Below are 7,003 nucleotides of genomic sequence, written 5' to 3'. Positions count from 1 at the left end.
TAGAGTTTTATTTTGAACTTGGACTCCAGTATAAAGAAATACAGTCAGTGCTTAGTTCAAGGCACGGTTTTGGGACTTGATGTGGCTTAATGTACTAAAAGAGGGTCATTGGAGGACCAAATTAGGTATTAATAATTACTATTAATACTAATTACAGTATTAATATTAATAACCTTATTAATAATATTACTATTAATAAAGCAGGATAGCCCAGAATATGAACGCAACACGTTAATACACGTTAAGCTTTTTCTCCCCATAGAAAACCTTTACAGAAAACGGTTAAGGTAGGCTAATGGACGAAGACGGTGATATAAAAATTCCAAATATGTTTATACAGTATATTAATAAAATATATTATGCACAGGAATGCAGATGAGCCCAGAATATGAACGAAACGCACAAGTTTCATGTGTTTTCTCCCACATATAAAAAAACTCTTAATGTTGCTTAATAGATTAGCGCGTTGCTTGCCTGTTTTAATAAAATATAAAAGTCTTCTAAGCCACGTTAAGCGCGGTTTACTATGGGGGAGGCTCATCTGCTTGCATGTACACAGTATATATTTTTAACAATTTCTATAGCATATTTGGTCTTTTTCCTCGCTTAACATGCAATTTAGTGCTTTCTGTTAAATTCTGGGCTTATCTGCTTTCCTGTGTGTAGTATATTTTTGAATAAACTGTAAAACCGTGCCTTGAACTAAGCATTGACTCTATGAGTCCAAATTTAAAATAAAACTCTATGAACCGCTCGATTGTGAACGTACGGAGCTGTATGAACCACTGCAAGCTGTAAAGTAACAGGAAGTGTTTGTCAGAACTCAATTAGTTTTGCAAATTGAACGCAAAAGTTTTGCGAGAGAACGCAAAAGATTTTTAAAATATTTTTCCTCCCACCCCAAATTTTTTTTCTTCTTCTTTGACGTTTTATGGTGGTTGGCAAACTGCCATACCGCCACCTACTGTGTCCAAGGTGTTGCCTTGACCTCCAGATTCCCCCGATCTCAATCCGATTTAGAAACTATGAGATGTGCTGGACCAACATATCTGATCCACAAAGGCCCCATCTCAAAACTTGCAGGACTTAAATGATCTGCTGCTAATGTCTTGGTGCCAGATACCACAGGACACGTTCAGGGGTCTTGTGGATTCAGTGCCTTGACCCATCAGAGATGTTTTGGCAGCACGAGGGGTACTTACACGATATTAGGCAGGTCGTTTTAATATTGCAGCTAATCAGTGTAAAGCTATCATGTGGCTTCAGAGGACTTGGAATATAGTGCCCAAGTTGTTTGGAACACATTTATTATACATTTTAATTGTATGGTGCTTTGCATCCTTTTGACACTTGAAGGCTTTGGTTCCTGTTCTTTGTCAGTGGATGGAAAATAGCAACCATCAGTCTTCAAAATTAATTTTTCTTTTCTTGTCAAAGAAAGTTGACAAGAGTAAATGTGGAATGCCAGAATTTTAAGACATTTAAATTAACATAAATGTTAACTGATATTTATGTTAAAGTCAGAAATATAAATATTTGTAATATGAGACATTGAATGATCATTCATAATCTAAGATCAGTCATTTTAATTAGAATTTTGAGCCAGCTAAAACAGCTAACATGGCAAGATTTGTTTATGTAAATATTCACAAAAATACACATCACATAGCACAAGCACTTTTTGAGATTTCAAGCTTTGTTTGGAATGGTTATCCTTTCATGAGATACAAAATTGGTTTGACCACTCTCTACTGGTGGTTTTGAGTACTGCAATTTTCGTCTCACAAGACATAGGTTTTCATAAATTGCTGTTTGCCAGATGTTTTTATATATGGAATGAAGCTGAGTTCAGAGGTTAAACATCACAACAGGGCCATAATAATAAAGAAAAAGGAGGAAGGTCAAGATTTAACACTGCCTGGATTTGAACTGCCTTTTTATGATAAACCGATGAACAATTATGCTGCCAGTTTGAGTTGAGAGAAATAGGAGAGTGATATTTATCTATATACATTTTCTTTCTCTTCCTCCTGTAGAGAGCCTGATGCTGGGTACAGAGATGGATCTGCAGCTGGTGGAGGGCACAGTTGTGGCCTTGGAGAACTCTCTTAAAATGTGGCTACATGACCATGGCAGAGACCGAGAACACCTGCACTTGTTGTTACCCCCTTCTCTCACATCACAGGGTTCTACACCACACCCTGCCAACACCAGGCCAAGCCCAGGTAGAAACACACACGGATACTGCATGAGCATCCACTAAAATATTCATTCGGAAATCAATTTCTTGCTGTACACAGCTCCAAAATGAATTGTTTAGTTGAGCTTGTGTTGTGTTGTGTTTTGTGTGTCTGCTTATAATGTATGGGTGTGTGATGTTGCTTGCTCATGTCCCCCTCTGCAGTCTGTTTGAAGTGTGACATGCAGGAGAGACTTCTCAGCCCAGCCCTACTTCCCAGCACTACTGACCTTGGAGTGAAGACTGAGAGCATCCAAGATTTCCAACCCCCCAAACAAGAGTCTGGCCAATCAGATCCCCTCGCAGCAGCATCTGCGAGTTGTCAAGTACAGTCATGTCTATAGTTAAATTTTGTTTTACCAGCAAAGCTGTAAGCAAATGTCAATACATTAGCCTTAAACATGACTGACATTTTTTGCGAATAGGTGATAGATTTTATCACAGCGTTCCCAGACTGCTGTGATGTTGTACTGTATATTTTAATATATCACAGATCTAGGAAAGTCCACAATAGTGTATTTGATGACTAATAGTGTTCATATATATTCAACAGAAACACAAAAACTCAGTTTGAATGTGGCGTCTGAAATACAGTTAATGTACATGTATGATGTTTGAGGGTGAAGGGGAGAAGAAAAAAATGGTCTATGCAGAAGTCAATATGATGGAGTCGGGTTTTTATCAAACAAACAGCTCAGTGTGTGAGTCTTCTGTCTACCACAGTCATACATTGTATTCCCCTTGAGTGTTTTGCATATGATTTTCATGCACATGAGGTCATTTTTCCGGGCACTGTGATATAATCATACTACTTGTCCCCACATAGTCATTATGGGCCAATATGACATATACTTGCATAATTCCCTTTCACACACGTTTATCTTTGTCAGTTTTACTCACATTTAGTTTTTTTTTTTTTTTGCAGGGTTTGTGAGACACTTACCTCTTTTAAGAAAGTAATGCTTTTAGTCAACAAGGCAGCATTCTATTGATCAAAAGAGGTAGTAGTTACGAATTATTTGTTTCGATTATATACTGTTCTTTTCTAAACTTTCAATTAATCAAATAATCCTGAAATCATTGTATCATGGCTTCCACAAAAATATTTAAGCAGCACAACATTGATGATAATAATAAGAAATGTTACTTTCTTATTGTACCAAATCAGCATATTAGAATGATTTCTGAAGGATGATGTGACACTGAAGACTGAAGTAATGGCTTTTGAAAATTCAGCTGTGCCATCAGAGGAATCAATTACATTTTTAAATATAGTCAAATAGAAAACAATCGTTTTAAATTGTAATTCTAGTATTAATAGTATTAGTAGTATTAATAATTTAATTCAATAATTAAGCATAATTTAAAAATATAAACATTCAGGTCTAGCTAACTGTGTGTGTAAGATTTAACACTGCCTGGATTTGAACTGCCTTTTTATGATAAACCGATGAACAATTATGCTGCCAGTTTGAGTTGAGAGAAATAGGAGAGTGATATTTATCTATATACATTTTCTTTCTCTTCCTCCTGTAGAGAGCCTGATGCTGGGTACAGAGATGGATCTGCAGCTGGTGGAGGGCACAGTTGTGGCCTTGGAGAACTCTCTTAAAATGTGGCTACATGACCATGGCAGAGACCGAGAACACCTGCACTTGTTGTTACCCCCTTCTCTCACATCACAGGGTTCTACACCACACCCTGCCAACACCAGGCCAAGCCCAGGTAGAAACACACACGGATACTGCATGAGCATCCACTAAAATATTCATTCGGAAATCAATTTCTTGCTGTACACAGCTCCAAAATGAATTGTTTAGTTGAGCTTGTGTTGTGTTGTGTTTTGTGTGTCTGCTTATAATGTATGGGTGTGTGATGTTGCTTGCTCATGTCCCCCTCTGCAGTCTGTTTGAAGTGTGACATGCAGGAGAGACTTCTCAGCCCAGCCCTACTTCCCAGCACTACTGACCTTGGAGTGAAGACTGAGAGCATCCAAGATTTCCAACCCCCCAAACAAGAGTCTGGCCAATCAGATCCCCTCGCAGCAGCATCTGCGAGTTGTCAAGTACAGTCATGTCTATAGTTAAATTTTGTTTTACCAGCAAAGCTGTAAGCAAATGTCAATACATTAGCCTTAAACATGACTGACATTTTTTGCGAATAGGTGATAGATTTTATCACAGCGTTCCCAGACTGCTGTGATGTTGTACTGTATATTTTAATATATCACAGATCTAGGAAAGTCCACAATAGTGTATTTGATGACTAATAGTGTTCATATATATTCAACAGAAACACAAAAACTCAGTTTGAATGTGGCGTCTGAAATACAGTTAATGTACATGTATGATGTTTGAGGGTGAAGGGGAGAAGAAAAAAATGGTCTATGCAGAAGTCAATATGATGGAGTCGGGTTTTTATCAAACAAACAGCTCAGTGTGTGAGTCTTCTGTCTACCACAGTCATACATTGTATTCCCCTTGAGTGTTTTGCATATGATTTTCATGCACATGAGGTCATTTTTCCGGGCACTGTGATATAATCATACTACTTGTCCCCACATAGTCATTATGGGCCAATATGACATATACTTGCATAATTCCCTTTCACACACGTTTATCTTTGTCAGTTTTACTCACATTTAGTTTTTTTTTTTTTTTGCAGGGTTTGTGAGACACTTACCTCTTTTAAGAAAGTAATGCTTTTAGTCAACAAGGCAGCATTCTATTGATCAAAAGAGGTAGTAGTTACGAATTATTTGTTTCGATTATATACTGTTCTTTTCTAAACTTTCAATTAATCAAATAATCCTGAAATCATTGTATCATGGCTTCCACAAAAATATTTAAGCAGCACAACATTGATGATAATAATAAGAAATGTTACTTTCTTATTGTACCAAATCAGCATATTAGAATGATTTCTGAAGGATGATGTGACACTGAAGACTGAAGTAATGGCTTTTGAAAATTCAGCTGTGCCATCAGAGGAATCAATTACATTTTTAAATATAGTCAAATAGAAAACAATCGTTTTAAATTGTAATTCTAGTATTAATAGTATTAGTAGTATTAATAATTTAATTCAATAATTAAGCATAATTTAAAAATATAAACATTCAGGTCTAGCTAACTGTGTGTGTGTGTGTGTGTGTGTGTGTGTGTGTGTGTGTGTGAGATGTAGAGTTCTTCATGCCAGTGGAGTGTGTCAGTCTGTGCTGTATGGACTACCTCTCATCATCAGACCAACCTCATGCTGGCAGCTGGACTGGAATGAAATGGAAACAAACCAACAGACATTTCATGCTCTCTGCCACATACTAAAATGTGTGTGTGTGTGTGTGTGTGTGTGTGTGTGTGTGTGTGTTCATAGAGTACAGCTGTGTGATAATCTGTTATGTGAGGCATCTGAAAATGTTGTTAAAAACTTTTTAAACTTTTTTGTTTACTTAGACCCGTGACTGGTTCCTTTTGGTGCGCTCAGAGTCAGGGTCAGGTTCTGGTGTGCTCTCCTACTATATACTTCAGTCCTCTGGTTCGCTCTCTCTGCTTTTGAAACCTGTGCTGACACGAGAACTTATGCTACCCTGCTGCCTGCCTGTCTCAATGGAGGACCCACCACTTCCTGCACTCGCCTCTGTGGAGGTACCATTACTTTATGCTCAGATATTATAGACTAGTAATGCATAGTCCTGACATAACAAACATGGTGTAAAAAACACTGAATGGCTCAAACACAACTCAATTCTAGTATTTAGCATCAACAACTGGATCTTTGTAATGAATATAATTACTATTAATAAAGGTATAGATTAAAATGACAATTCTGTCATCATTTACTCCTCATCATTTTTCTTCATGCCACTCTAAACCTGTATGACTTGTTTTTCTTCAAATGAAGAAATGGTGAAGAAGGATAAGGTCCAATAACTTTAATTGCGTTATTAAAAAAAGCACAGAGACGTTTTTCTGAAGATCTTCTTTTAAGTTCCACAGAAGAAAGAAATTCATACAGGTTTGAAACGACTTTAAGGTAAATGAAATAAATGTTCACTTACACTTTAAAAACTGATCATGATCATCTTTGATACTACACTTTGATGATGATCATGTGATCGCTGTGTCCAGAGCTCCCTGGATCAGCTTGAGAAAGACTCTGTCTTTAACCCTCTCTGTCTGGACTCCAACCTTTACCTGCACCTGAGAATTAGAGGTTTGCTCACCCGCTCATCACAACCATTTGGAGTAGAGGTCTGCATTCCCGACCGGATTTTTTACAGCATATCTGCGCTTTATTCTTATTGACCACCGGTACAGCTTGCGCTCAGGACTGTTATGCACGCGCTGCACGCATGCTTTAAACGTCACGCGTTTTATTTGCGTGGTCTGTGCGCAGAATGTGCATAACGATGCTCAGAGCAGGCTGTACCTGTGGTAAATATACGGCCCTCAGACAGAACAGGCAGGTTGTCGATGAGTGACAGAGCAGAATAAGGATGGAGCAAAGTGTGGATGCACTGTCCTTGAAGGACGTTCAGCTCGGTTTTGTTTATATTTTGCTTAGCTTATAATTTTAAATAAAAGATGACGTATTTATTTATTTTTCTCTGCAACACTTTTCCTACTGTGTTAACAGAAAAATTTCAAACGAATTTAGTATTTTGACAAGATGAATAAAATTAGCTAATAGGCTATTTTTGTACAACCTACATTTTTATTTATTTTTTCTCTCTGTGACACTTTTTCCCTATTGTGTTGTCAATGT

The 7,003-nt window shown here is 37.4% G+C and overlaps 1 pseudogene; it reads left to right on the top strand.

Annotated features, from left to right (window-relative positions):
- LOC107691474 (meiosis 1 arrest protein-like) overlaps positions 1-7,003 on the top strand; it is a 54,257-nt pseudogene that overhangs the window by 43,616 nt on the left and 3,638 nt on the right.

The sequence above is a fragment of the Sinocyclocheilus anshuiensis genome, unplaced genomic scaffold (assembly GCF_001515605.1).
Source record: "Sinocyclocheilus anshuiensis isolate Anshui unplaced genomic scaffold, SAMN03320099.WGS_v1.1 scaffold514, whole genome shotgun sequence".
In the NCBI taxonomy this organism is placed as follows: Eukaryota; Metazoa; Chordata; class Actinopteri; order Cypriniformes; family Cyprinidae; genus Sinocyclocheilus; species Sinocyclocheilus anshuiensis.
Note: the sequence above shows the minus strand (reverse complement) of the source record. Positions and strands in the feature narration are given on the sequence as shown.